Source organism: Pelodiscus sinensis, chromosome 1, assembly GCF_052426305.1.
Source record: "Pelodiscus sinensis isolate ZL-2025 chromosome 1, ASM5242630v1, whole genome shotgun sequence".
Taxonomy (NCBI): Eukaryota; Metazoa; Chordata; order Testudines; family Trionychidae; genus Pelodiscus; species Pelodiscus sinensis.
In genome coordinates this window covers 50,201,347-50,216,532 of record NC_143052.1, presented here as the reverse complement: position 1 = coordinate 50,216,532, position 15,186 = coordinate 50,201,347, and positions in this window count along the sequence as shown.

The window sequence follows — 15,186 nt, the reverse complement described above, 5'->3', positions numbered from 1 at the left end:
CCCTCCATTGAGGTAGTTAAAGGCTGCTATCAATTCCCCTGCATTCTTCTCTTCTGGACACTAAATACACCCAAATCCCTCAGCCTCTCCTAGTAAGTCATGTGCTCCAGCCCCCTAATCATTTTGGTTGCCCTCCACTTAATAGTATAAAATATTGTTATGCCAAAAGTCTAAAAGATATCAGACCAAATCCTTAAAAACAAATAATCTAGGATTCTAGTACAGCAAAAATAGAAATCATCTGCCCATGGCAATGCTATAGGACATTTATTCAGAAGTCTGTTTGTCTGTGGATAGAGGGATGAAGAATGTTCAGAGTACAAATAAATGCAAATGAAATTGACAGTGTGCAGGAGGAAAAAGTAGCCTGAAGAACCCAAGCATGAGATGTGACACAAATTTATAGAATGCTCAGCATTGCTGCAGAGTGTCTTTCCAGTGAGACAGATGGTAGGAGATTCTGCAGTCAGATCTGGTTAACCTGAATTCATTTATAAAATCAGTCCCTTTAGACTGGTATCCTTTACATCTTATAGATACTGTGCCCAAACACAATTGATAAATCAGGCCTATTCTAGCTTTATCTGACTCTTTCTTAGATAAGGAACTTGTATTATGGGATGTCCACATAATCCCACTGTGCAGACATAATAATTTAATCACTTTCATGACTGGAAGAAACACAGGAGGCGTGAGAATTCTTTTAAAATGATGGTTCATAATCAATGTATTTGCAGTGTATTTGTACACCCTCAGTCAAGGCTTGCTTTTTTACAGCAAAGTTATGCAATACTAATGGGATAAACCTCAAATGTCAATGTGGATATCCTTATTTGTGTCTAAATGATTGAGTTAGGCAAGTCCTTTAGGACTTTTCCAACCCAGTGGATTGAAGATGGAATACTCTGGCCACAATCATGCCTCTCCTCCCCTTCTCCGTTTTTGTGGTCTCTTTCCGCTAATGTTGAATGATAGAGAGGTAACTCTCAGCAATTATTGCAGAAACTGATTCTGAGATCTTTTTGCATGAATGGTCATGGAAAGCTTGTGTATCTGAAGACAGTGAATTTTAAACTTGCATAATGAGACGAGTATTTTCCAGCGCAGAATGAGAGAGTGTTTGACTTAGTGGAGGAATAGGTTTGAAACCTCCTCCTGCACCCTCCAAAGAAGTCTGTACAAGTAAATCCCCCAGCTGAGGTGCAGAACCAATCACATGAAACAGATAAGGTTCTGGGTTGCTCTTTCACAATTTAAGGGTACACATACAATTAACGTGGGAAGATGAGGACAAAAATGAAAGTTAAGCTCCATACCTAGCAAATACATTTTATACTAGCCTAAGATTTCTATGAATAATGCCTCTGGCAAGGTTTAGGTAGTCCAGAAGGGAAGAGACTTAACTTTCAGAAATTCCCTGCAAGAGTAGATCTCATTCTCCTCTCATTTATACCAGTTTTACTCCAGTGCAACCGCACCAACTTCAGGATGTTACTCCTGGTTCACATGAATGTGAGAAGAGGATCCAGCCAGCCTTTGTGAGTCTTAAACCAAACCCAAATAGCCATGTTAGCCTGTAAAACACAAGTAGTGCTGTGGCACCTTGGGGTATGTCTACACAGCAGCGTTATTTCGGCTGGCAGGCATTGAGCTGATGATGGCCTCCTCCTCCTCCTCCTCCTCCTCCTCTTCCTCACTGGCAATGCCTCCCAGGAGGGCGACGATGGGCGTCTCCAGCCCTGAGTCCACAATGAGGGGGAGGGAAGGGACTGACCTGCCCCCTGTGATGTGGTGGAGCTGGGTATAGTATGGGCAGGCCTGCAGTGCTGCTGCACTCCCTGGCATTGGCATAGGCCTGCCTTAGCCCTTCACCTTTATGCACTCCTGCTCAGTCTTAGTTTTTTTTGTAACTTGATTTAAATCAATGATTTTTTTGTATAGACATGGGGTAGTACACCTGCTTGGATATGTGTGTGCCTGTCTGTATCACAACATCCCAAGTAGATTCCTAATGACATAATCACCATTTTATTCCATCTACAGTTCCTTTTGATTGTAGCCATTCAATCCAGAAAGCAACATGACGTTGATGTATTAGCCTGGCACTTGCCTGCAGGAAGCTGTTCTAGTTAGTCTCTGAGTTCCAGTGTAAGAAATGGATGAGATTTAACAGAATCTCTTTATTTTAAGGAAAGAAAAGGCAAGACGTTTAAGAGATGGTGTGGGAAGCTTTTTACGCCAGTCTTTAATAACTGAACTGTTTTTTTTATTGAGGAGGTGGAAACTCTACAGGGGACAAGGCCCTAGTCAGAGAATTTACTCAAGGACTTCACATTTACAAAAAAAATCTGGCACTTGCTCATGGAGAGGAGAAAAGGATTTAAAAAATATCTCACTGGTTTCCTAGAAGTCCATACAAGGAATTTCACATTTGGTAATTTAAGAAAGTGCTGTTTGAACTGCCTGAGCTGCCTTTGCAGCAATGTGAGTGGGGTCAAAACTGTCAAGATGTTGCACAGCTAAAAGAGAAGAGGGAGTTACGATCAGTAGCACTTCATTTGAAATGACTGAGAAAGAGTTCCACTTAGCACTTTATATAGCCTTGGTACGTACTTGGCTTCCAGTTTGGGTAATACTCTGCTTGACCAGGTAGGAATTTATCTGTGTTCATTCCTGCACAATGTGTTAATAGTAGAGCTGGTTCTACATTTTTTAATTAAAATGGTTGAGACTAAAAATGCTGTTTTGTCAAAACATGCCAATTTTGACAATTTTGTTTAGGAAAAAAACTGCATCATTGTGGTACTTTTTTTGGAATGGAACATTGTGATTTTTGGGGGTTCATTCTGAAACAAAAACAACTGTTTCTATATACATTTATTTTAACTTTTTGAAAGGTTGACATTGGCACAAAATGTTTCAATGGACTTCAAACTATTTTTTTTTTAATTTCAGTTTGCGGGAAATTTCCATTTTTTCCCCCATTTTGGAATGAAAAGACATTCAAAATCACAGTTTCCTGCTACTTGGAATTCCCAATTGGCTCTAGCTAACAGTGATAGCAGAAAGGTCACAAAAAATGTGTTTCAAGATATTTTGTATCAGAAAAGTCAGGGGAGGTGCGGAGAGGAGAAAATTTTCAAATTAAAATTAATCATTGCTCTTAATTTTCTGATTTAAATGAAATTAGACTGTGGATAAATTGGTCTAGCTGAATAGCACCGTGACTCCTGGGAATACATCCACTAACAACGTGGCAGGGCCAAGGATGTTTTCCGAGCAGGGATCTTCAGGCTTTAAGCAGGCGAAATGGAGCTACCAGAAACCTGTGGTGGGAGGATTCTCTAGGAGATATGTCTGGCATATGATTGAAGAATGCAATCAAGAATGCATTGAAATCTTCTTATCACAACTGTTTTTTTACCCCAGGAAACTTGACTGGGAATTTCAGAGTAACTCTGAATACAGTGATAAGAGGGATGCTTACAATCTAGGGAGCTTACAAGTTGAAAGAAATAACACAAGAAGTGGTTTTATTTAAATTAACCAGGAGGAAAACTGAAAGAAGGAAGATGTAGAAATGGAAAGCAAATGGTCCATTACTAACAAATTCTACAAATACTCCCACTGAGTAAGTCCTTGTGTCACTCAAACAACTCCCATACATCACCCGTCCAGGTTGCTTTGGATGCTGAATCCTGCATTACAAAAGAATTGTCTTAAATGCACAGGTGTTGGGTGGTTTGTATACTGTGGGGCTCGCTTCATGCCAAAAACTCAAGTGACAGGATAAAAGGATGCATGCAGCAGCTATAGGATGGACTTCCCTCAAGAAACATTGAGTGGTATCACTGAGCCTCTGGAACCTACTCCAATGACTATTATCAGATATTAGTTGGGCTCTGATTCCTGGCTAGTGAAGGGATGCTGGTACTTTCTGAGAAGGCATCATAAAATAGCCACTTTAACCTTGTAAGTGTCTCTCCTCTCTTGATTCAGAGAAAAGTCTCTAGTCTGGAATTTTCTGAGTGTTTGTCCAAAGTATAAACCCTTATGTCAACAATTCGGTCTGCTTGGCAGGATCGCTCTGGCTATGTCTACACAGCAATGTTATTTTGAAATAATGTCCAATTCCTGTAACCCTCATTTCACGAGGAGTAAGGGATGTCGAAGGGAGAGTGTTCTCCCTTCAGCTTCCTGCAGTGTGGACAGCACCAAAAGTCAAGTTAAGCTACTTAGATTTCAGCTATGCAATTAATATAGCTGAAGTTGCATATCTTAGTTCAACCTTGTCCTGTAGTATAGACATTCCTCTGATTAGAATTGCAGTGGGTAAGATGAGAGACCTGGTTGAGTCCTCCAATTCCTTGGGGTTCACCAGGTTGCCTGGGCTGTGTCTAGAGGCATGATTTTGCGCAAATACTTTTAACAGAAAAGAGGGCTTATCCCTGAGTGGGAGTGTCGGAGTATTTGCGCAAGAACCACTGATTTTGTACATTACAAAGGCAGTGTTCTTGTGCAAATACTCGTGGCCAATATAGACAGGCGGCAAGATTTTGAGCAAAAGGAGCTGCTTTTGCGCAAAATCTTGCCAGTCTAGACGCAGCCCTGAATTGCCTCACCTCAGTCTGTTAATCCTGGAGGAAGAAATACATTGATTCATGTTCCAAATGTTTCTAGTGATCTTCTCCAAACTACACTGACTACATTCTGAAGAAATGGGATTTCATTGCTATGGAAATTGGAGCCAAAACTTATGCTCCAATCCAAAGCTCTGGTGACATTTTGGACTTCGTGCTGCAAGATGATCTTTGTGGAACTACTGAAAACAAGAAACAAGAGAATATGGGATTTACCATAAATTCAGATAATTGCTTATGATTTATTTTTTATCTTCTCTGAATTTGATTGTGTTCCCTTTAGCTGTTGGGTATATCATCTTTTCACTTAGAATTATTTTCTTAAGTGTATCCGAGGGGCAGGAAGGAGGCTTTCAGTACAGCTATGTTGCATGCTTCAGTGGTACTGTATGAGAACATTCATTCAGTGGCTTATTTAAGAAGAAAGCAGATGCTGTTGATATGTCAGGAATGTAAGAACACTTTTTGTCTATCAGTTCAGAAAGGCTTAATTCACCCTTAAATTTCCGCAAACAAAGGGAGAGCATTCACAAAGAGCAGAAAATTTCTCCAGAAATCTTCAAACAGCTTCCCTGCTAGAGAATAAAACCACACCTGTATGTTTAGTATTAAAAACAAACAAACAAACAAACAAACCTGGGTGGAACAGGCACTAAAATCTGTTATGTTAAATTGATTTTAATTGAATGCATTTTTTAAAATGCACCAGCAATGGCTTTGTTACCATGATCTAAAGATCAGTTGTCCCCATTTCCTCAGAATACTGATGCTTTCTTTGTGACCATATAACATGTGTTTCATTTTCCATTCTCTTGCTGCATCTCTCTCTTTGCGTAATGCTGCTAAATAATTTGAGCTCCTATTTCCACATAGTGATAATAGAAATGTCAAAAGTATCCATATAGCAATGGACTTTGTTCTCCAAACGTAATGTGTCCCAGTGTAAAACACATTTGTTTTGCTTTTTAGCCTACTCCTAGCTGTATAAAGTTGCATTTTCTGAATTATTGCGATGTTTCGTGATAAATGATGAGTAATATGGCATAACTGCACACCGTGTCTCACATCCTCATTTATGTGCATGTGACCCTAACCCTAACCCTAGTACACCAAAATGACATTTATATGTCAATATAACCCTTACACAGTTGCATGCTAATAAAAACAAATAAGATGGCCTTTCCTGAGCATTTTTGTTAGTGGTGAAGAGGGTACAGGATTCGCCACTCAACCCTTTTCATCAGCAAGGAAATTAACATGTTACTAACCAGGCTGGTGCATCAGTCTCAACAGCATGTGGTCAGACCCCTGGATCAAATATGCATAAGATTCTGCAATTGCTAGGTGTGTGTATGCCCTATCTGAGCTTGACTAAAGACAATAACTGGTTAATACATTACAAAGCCAATTTCCCCTGCCTTTGACATCCTCATTTTCACATCAAAGTCGATGAATGGGACACATCCAAGCCCACTTAATAAGTTTCCTTAACACAGATTCTACAAGGACAGGGGCAGGTTCAGAGGAGAGTCAGAGGTTGTGTAGAAGCAGGAGCATGGCAGGCTGAGTAGCAGGCAGCCTGAGAGCTGTCACTGAAAGACAAGGGAAGCAGCCTTTTGTCTTCTGCTGGTGATGGGCTAACAGTCTTACCCTGCAAGAGCACCCACAGCAGCAGCCTGGATAGCCCCAAGGACATGGGGTTGTGTTGATTTGGAGATGGATATCTCAAGGCCCAGTAAAGAGTCAGATGATAATAAAATACTTGTTTACTGTTACAGCATTAAGCAGTAAGATGTGATCTGGGCTTTCACGCCAAGCTCACTTCCACTGTTGCAAGCACCATTTAGAACTTTAACCTTTCATTCAACATCCAGAAAAAAAAGATTCAGTTACATGCTTAAAGCAAGTATTGAGGAAGGCTTTCATTTTAGCAAGTTCACTTGCCCTCTTTTCTTTAAGCTGCATAGAGACATTTATAAGTCTTCTGATGTGCTATTAGCCATTACTTTGAAGGGGAAGGAGAAAGTTTGGATTGTTTCCTGTTTCCTTTTTGACAAGAGAAATGTACATAAGGGGAGAGAAAAATAAAAGACAGCTTCTGTCTCTGGTGCTGACTTTTTATTTGCATCCTTATTTTTAGAGAAATACAGCTCAGCACATGGCCTTATTAGCTACATCCAGAACTGGCAAACATTTACCAGTGTCAGGCTTTTTAAAGCATTGCTTTTAGGTAGCCTCTCCAGTCACAGCCTTACCACAGTATTGCAGAAATTATCTTAATCGCTAAGACAGACTTGTATAAGACAGAAGACAAAAGACAAAAAGGAAGAAATGAGGAGACAAAGGTTATGCCCAGAAAAGCAATGCTGTGTCCAAGGAACGCGTCTGCTTTTCTGAAAAAAAATTCAGAAAAGTGGATGTGTTCTTTTGAAATCCCTGTAAACCTTACTCTGTGAGAAAAAGGGATGTGTTGACAAAGCAAGTTTCTCTGAAATTTGGCGCCATGTAGATGTGCCAAATTTCAGAAAAGCCTCTTTCAACAGAAAAGCAGAAAATGATACCCAAATTGCAGTTTGCAATTTGCGTATCTTTTTCTGACTCCCCTTTGTAGTCTAGACATAGCTGAGAATAAATAAGGCAGGAAAGGAGAATGACACATTCGGATGGACACAACAGTTGGAACCATAGGCTCACATTCCAGATAGTGCTCTGGATTTAGCCAAAGCTGACGGAGAGGGTGATGTTGTCTGGTTCTCTCTCTCTAGCCTGGTCTGGTCAGGATGCCTTTCAGGGTCAGGCTGATTAATCCTGATGTGTTATGGTTCATCCCAAATGCCAGGAGATGATGGGGGCAGCCATGATTGTATAACTCGCTTTTTACAGCCCGTGCATCCCATGATTAAGCTCAAGACAGGCTGGAAACCTCATCCTATTAAAATGAGTCAAAATACATTTTGTTGATTAACTATAAATATTTCCTCTCATTTCGGAACCTTTTCAGCTCATTATTATGCCCACCAGTAACTTTACCAGGAACCTTAAAGATCCCTTATCAAAGTTGTCTGAACATCAATAATCTAGTTTTTTACCAGACTTCAATAAACAACTTTACCTAGCTTGCTGAGTTTGGCTTCTTTCGCGTTGGACTGCTTAAGAGTACAAGCCTCTGCACAACATCTGCTACTCTTTACCTCAGCATTGGGCAACCCCTAAGGACTGGGTTAAGAACTAGTGATTGGATCCCATTTTTTAACCTCCATATTAATTGTACCTACTTACTTTGTGGCGGACCTGAAGCAATTGTGTGTTACCTGAAATATATTAGTGTTTATAGGAAACTGCCTATGATTAGAGACTGAGGGACATAATGCTCCAAGTGCTATCATCACTTATCTCCAAGCTTACACTACTCATAGAGTGCTATCAAGCAACCCAAGGCATAGAAGAACCCAATGCACTGCAGCACTCACAACAGTTCCCTGCAGATTCAGTTAGCATTTTCCACTATGTAAGGTACTCCCAAATGTTCTGCTTAAATCTAAGGAATTCCCTGCAGTGTTCTGGATGAAGGGAGAAAAAAGGCAAGAGAAAATCCTATGGATTTTTTACTCTTGATTTGACAGTTTTCTAGTGTGCTGAACCATAATCACAATATTTAGGGTTGCTTAGATGAGTTAATAGGAATCCTCTATTGCCTTCATGACAGAAAAAAACAGTGTAAGTAGAAACGGGAAGAAGCATAAAGAGCTACTGAGCCAAATTCAGGCCTGTTGTAAATGGATGCAACTACTGCTTTGAACAACAATATTGTTCAATGTGGTGATTTTTTGATTCACATTGGATTCACATAATCTTAGCTTCACAGCTCCACTTATAAAATGTCTTCCACACTGACCTATTTGGGGCTATTCCTGAAAGATGTACTGCACAAATGTTCCACCTGCCACTCACCCACTGCACAGTGTAACCACACAGCTTAAGGGGCACAGATGGTCTTCTATTCAGGTCTCTAAGCAATTTCTCTCAAGAGCTTAAGGAGAGAATGGCGATTTTGAAAAAATCTCCACATTTTCCAGCTGATTGACCTGTACCTGGGGCACATTCAAAGACTCTCTTTTCATAGGTATTTGCAATCTTTATTGCTAATATAAAATATTGTTTCAATTTATCAACTGCATTTGCAGAAGAACTATAGTTTAATTGTTGACAAGATATTTTTAAAGTTTGCAGATACTTTTCTTATGTCCTGCAGCTATGCTGTATGTTTTTAAAAATATGAGCTTTCTATTTATAAAAGCTATGTCAGACTCAGTTTTGCAGAGAATCAAAGAGATTCTGTACTGGAGTGCCTCGGGAGAATTTTAAAAACCAAAGCGTGCCTCGAATTAAAATTCCTGGTTAGATGGGTTGGTCTAAACTGCAGGTTAAGCATCAAAGCTTTCTGTGCACACAATAAAGGATGTTTTCTACTTCAGAAAAAAATCTAGAATAAGTAATAAAATTTGATTAATTTAAATTTTGTTTTGTTACACTTCTGTGTTCAAGCTTGATAAAGATCCACTGATACCTTGGTTATGTGGATATTGTTGAAAAGAATATTGATTTCTTTCCTTATCTGAAAATCAAATGTACTATTCTGGAAACCTGCAGCCATACCACCTCAGGCTGAGATTTCATATTTCCCAAGCTTGACAGGCTCAGATCGTGGTTTGTTATTGAATGGAAGACCTCCAAAATATGTAAGGGAAATGATGTTTTTAAATAAAGATAGGAAGCAATACTGTATACTGCTGGAAGTGCCAATCTCTGAGTGACCAGGGTCAGCTGTCCTGCAGAATCCTGCCAGTTCCTATGTTAATTTCCTAAAATATGCTTCAGATGGCCACTTGCTGCAATCAGGAAAGGATTCCTCCTTCTCCAATGTATTCCTCCCTTCCCCCTTGTCCTCTGCCCTCTGAAGCATCAGAAATGGCCACAACTAGAGGTAAGATGATGGGCCCCTGGGCATGATAGGATGTGGCTCTGAAGAGGTATTGATAATTCTTCGAGAGGTGTCTCCATTGGTGCTCCACTTTAGGTCGGTGCGCTGCTGCCGAGCCTCAGAGTGGAGATTTTGTATCAGTGTTCCTGGGGCAGTGCACGCACGCACCAGCAGCTGTATGCTGTTAGGCTGTAGGCATCGCTCATGTGCGAGCCCCCCACTCCAACTCCTCAATTCCTTCTCGACCGCCTCTGGCTACAGACGGACTCAGCAGTGCTCCCTAGCTTCTTCCCATCTTGATAATTATAACTTCTTAAAACCAGTTAAATTCATGATAGTAGTTAATTAGCTAGTGAATTTCAATAGTTAGTTAATTACTTCATTAGTTAAAAAAATCTAGATTAGTATAAGGGTTTTTTCTTTTCTCCCAGTTAATCCCTTCCTGCAGTCTCTGACTGTTTCCACAGGCATTCCTGGCTCACTGGCATCCCAGTATTGTATGGTCACTCAGAATGTGTCCACTGCCTTTGAGAGCAACATAACGTTCAGAAATGCCCTGATTGTGCAAAGCTAAAGCTGTGGGCACAGAAAGACAGAGACCTCTGGCTCAAGTTATTTTTATTGGAAAACTCCCTTAGACCAGCCTCTGATTCGGGCCAGCAGGGGGGATCCAGAAAGCCCGCCAAGAAAAAAGCAAGCCTCTTCAGAACTTTAAGGGGCTACGGCACTGAAGTGGCCATCTCCCTCACAGCCGGTGCCGAAAGCAGCGTTGGCACCGCGTCTCAGCATGTATGAAACCGCTGGTGTCTTTGGAGCCCCCAACAGAGATGAGCAGCGTGCATGCACTAAATCACGCTCTGAGGTGACAGGCTTGAAGTTGACTGCGTTAATAATTGCAGTACCATCCGGCAATGATACTGTTTGCCAATGCAGCATGATAGCGTGGCACCAATCACGTTAACAGGCACCTCAGCTGCCACCTCAGAGGCGCCTGATGCAGCACAACTGCCCTTGGCACTGAGGCATGATTCAACACCTCAGATAGCTTCTGTGCCTCCCACTATGGCACAGACAGCACCAGTTGGGCATTACACTCAACACAGGGACTTATTAGTCTCATCCACTTTTAACTCTCTATTTTTACCAGCTGAGTGCTCTCTGCTATGTTCACATCACAGAGATCACTCTCTCAGGAAAAAATTTCATCCGAATCTGATGATGATTTCTCTAGGGGTTTTTCATCAGAGAATTCTCCTTACACAGCTCAGAGTATTTACTCTTCCGTATTTGGGAATATGCCTTCATATTATGGCAATCCCTGGGTACCTCCACCTGAGTCCCTACTGCCAATACTCGTACAAAGGGCAATATTATCACAAACAACAGCATGGCCAGAGATGACACAGAGTGCGATATTCCCCCTCCAAACAAATACAAGAAGGGGACTCACTCACACAGGAGGCAGTACCCCTTCCTGACCCAAATAACCTCCCTCCAGTGGAGGGAGGGTCTCTGGCCTCAACTTCAATGACTTCTGATGCTGCTGCACATTTCTGAGACTTTTTTAAATGTGTAGCTGCGGAATTAAACATTCCTCTTCATTAGGTTCTGGAAAATCAGTACAAGCTAACATACAGACTGCACTCGGTAACACCATTTAACATACTATTGCCAATTAATCCAGCAATAATGGAATTGGCAAAGATGGTGTGGCAAACTCTGGCATCAATCTCTTTGTCAACAAAGAAAACTGATAAGAAATATTATATCCCAGCCAAGGGTTCTGAATTTCTTTTTCTCACTCAGCATCAAATTCCCTTATGCTGGAAGCTGCACAGCTAAAATCCAAGCAGCAACAATACCAGTCTACCTCATCTAACCATGATAGCAAAAGGCTTGATGCATTCCAGCACAAGATATATATGTCTTCTACTTTACAATTTCACATTTCGAATTATGCAGCTTTATTGAGCAAATATGATTACAGAAATTATACCAAACTGAACGATCTTGTTACAGACGATATACCTTCCCACCTTCTTCCCCAAACCATCTTTTTTAGATGAAAATGCATACCTTTGACCTGTGCAGAGCTCTTTCCCTTTAACTGCAGCAAACAAAATGGTTCCGGGCATCTCCCAGACTCTTTGTTCCAATAGCAAACTGCAATAAGGGCCAGGCTATCTCACCACAAAGACTCTCCCATTGGATCATGAACTGCATCAAGCTTTGCTGAGCACAGTCAGACATGCTGCCTCCAAATAGCATAACGGCACACTCAGCCAGAGCCATGGCTACCTCGATAGCATTCCTCCATAGAGTACCTATAAGAGACATCTGAGCAGCTGCCTGTGGTCCTCTGACAACACTTTTGGAAAGCACTACGTACTTATGCAGGAACCTCTTTCCAACCTGAAACAAGCTAAGATGGTTCTTTCCATCACTTTTCTGCCAGATCCAAAGTCTCTACCACTCTAAAGGGAAATTGCTTTGTAGTGACCTAATGTGGCGCACCCACGGGGACTTCTCTTGAAGAAGAGGAGGTTACTTACCTCAATAGTAAATGACATTCTTCGAGATGAGTGTCCCCATGGGTGCTCCACAACCCTCCCTTCCGCTCCTCCACTTTGGGATCCTGGCCTTCAAGCCATCGTTTCGGGGTAGAGAAGGAACTGAGGAATGGGGTGGGGAAGGGCTCATGCATGCACGATGTCTATAGCCTAACAATGCACAGCTGCTGGTGCATGCGTGCATGGACCCAGAGACACTACTACAAAATCTCCACTTTGAGGCTCAGCAGCGGCGCACCAACCTACTGTGGAGCACCCATGGGGACACTCATCTCAAAGAACGTCAGTTACTATTGAGGTAAGTAACCTCCTCTTCTCTCTCACAGGCTTGGCTGGCTGATTCTTAGTGACATGCACAGGGTCTGATTGGCTATATGTTAGTCTGGGAAGGAATGTTTTCCTCGAGTCAGATTGGCAGTGACCTTGGGGAGTTTTACATTTCTCTGAAGGACAGAGTGTGGGTCACTTGCAAGGAAAATGAAGGTATATCTCAATTAATTCCCTGCCATTGAAGGGTCTCAGACATTGGAGCATGTCAATCCCTCCTGTTTTCTGCTAGTGCCACACTAGAGGGCCACTGCTTATGTTCTTAAAATTAAATAAGTGCTCAAATGCTTTGCTGCAGTGGGGCTAAAGTGCTCAGTAGCTTGCAGGATGGAACTCATAATTCCATGTCATTTTTTGTTAGGCTCGGGTACCTAGCTTTGGTGCTCTGGCCAGTTTCCATTTGGATGACATTATGCTTACTCAAATTCCTCTGACAGTCCTTCTGGACTTTTATTGTTAGTTTGTTTCTTTTAGCACATGCAGTGTATAGACATTGCATGACTAAAGAAAAAAAAGCATAATCTCTGACCCAATGCTTTATACTGGAAAAAAAAGGACCAAATAAATAGACAGATCTGGAGGGCAAGAGAAAGGAGAGCAAGAAACAAGTAAGGCAGGCAAGAAGTGATTATGCACATGACCTGTATTTTCAAAAAATATGAGTATATTGGATGTCTTCAATTGTTGAGTGCTCAACTTGAGATACTTCATTCTCATTAAACCTTTTTTACCCACCCTCTAAAGCCCTTTTAAGATGCCTCAATATAGGCAACCAAAATCAATAGAGATCACTAAAATTTAGAACACCCATACATATAGACAATCGCAAATTACTGTGCAACTATTCAGTTATGAATTCGAGAGCAGCATTTTGAACACTCACTATGGGCACATTTGTACTTACCAGAAGATCAACATTCCAGAGGTCTATTTTCTGATGTTCAATTTAACGGGTCTAGTTTGATCCCTAAATCAAATGCTGAGGGAAGCTCCCACTGGCATCTGGTACTCCTCCTTTTGTGAGGCGTAAGAGAAGCTGATGGGAGCATTTGCTTCATTGGCATTCTGCAGTGTGGATGCTGCCATGGCTCAGCTTAGGGTAAGCTGACTCCAGATATGCATTTTCCGTAGTTGGAGTTGCGTACTGTAAGCCGACCTTCCCGGTCTAGTGTAGACATGGCCTATATGGATGGCTTGGCGGGTATACCACAAGCTGATTCATTCTTGAGGGTAGATATCCTCTACTTAACTGGGACTGATGTCCTGGGGAAGATAGCATGGTTTGGAAAAAGATTATACAATGGAATGTAGGTGCCATTCTAACCCTGTGTCTGTCACTAACTCACTGGGTGACCTTGGGAAATCACTTCAGCAGTCAGTCTGTTCCATCATCTCTTAAATCAGTATCATATTTACCCATCTGCTTAGAGGGGTGTTATGAGAATTAATTAGATAATGACTGTGCAATGTTTTGAACATGCATATTTTTATATAAGTGCTAGTCCCCTGCAGATAGGAAGGTTATTTCTTGATCTCCTATGCAGGCTGTGGAGCTTGTGAAGACTCAAAGTTCACAATGGGCAAATCTGGTGTTATTTACAGACTGTAAAAGAAAAACTTTCTCAAGTGTTTTATGTACTACCCATCAAAGTGTTCTTCTAGTGTCTTTTGTCCAATGTGATTATCTACTATATATTTGAAAGAGTTTGATAGTCTGTGTTTTCAAGAACTCATCGTAAAGGGTAAGAGCAAAGACCATCAAATTAAGTATACAGCTTCTTTTCATAACTTAAAGCAACATATGGATTTGGTTGTACCAGGAATATAGGATGTGCCTGGAATGGCATGGCTTCTCATAAAAACATACAGAAAAGAGACAAAATCACGAAGCAGGTAAAAGGGACCAACTGATGGCACACCCAAGCTCCTTTCCTGGACTGCCCCAGCCACAAGCCTCACACCCCCAAGACACCCTTTACGGAGGGTGGGGGAAGGGCTGAAGCTTCCCCTCCCCATTCATACAGGAACATTGCTGGCTGTTTCCCTTCATCAGAGAGTGAGGGGAAGTGCACAGTTTACTGCATTGCTCACTCTGTCTGGGGAAAGCTGGGGGCAGATGAACCTGGACTTGCCCCAGCCAGGGGAAATGCATCCCTCCCCTGGCTGCACTTACTGGAGCTACAGTAGCTATGGTCCCAAGCTGCTGCAGTTGGAGAGGGCTGTTGTAGTCCTTTCTCCCTGGGGCAACCTGCATTTTGAACTGTGCATCCCCAACCCACCCCAGGGCAATGATTTAAATGATGAATGTGCATTTTTATTTTATTTTCCAAAAAATGAGAATTAATTGAGTTAAGGACCTGAGCCACATGGGGTAAATCTTCTAGCTGGTTTATAATTGTAACTCTTGCTGTTTTTTTGGCAGAGGAAAATTAAAAGCACCTAGCACTTTGCAGACTTTTGAACCTTTCATCTGTGTCTATCTTTCTTAACTGGACCACCGTGGAGTTCTTCTTGTCTTGTAGAATTATTGTGTGTTGTTAACAAACCTGTTATACATCCCCGACTTAGCCAGCCACAGAATAAGTGCAAGCCTGCCCCTGGCTTATTACTGTCTTGGTGATACTCTTTTCCATACATCTTGTGCATTTTCAATCCAGGTTACTTCTCA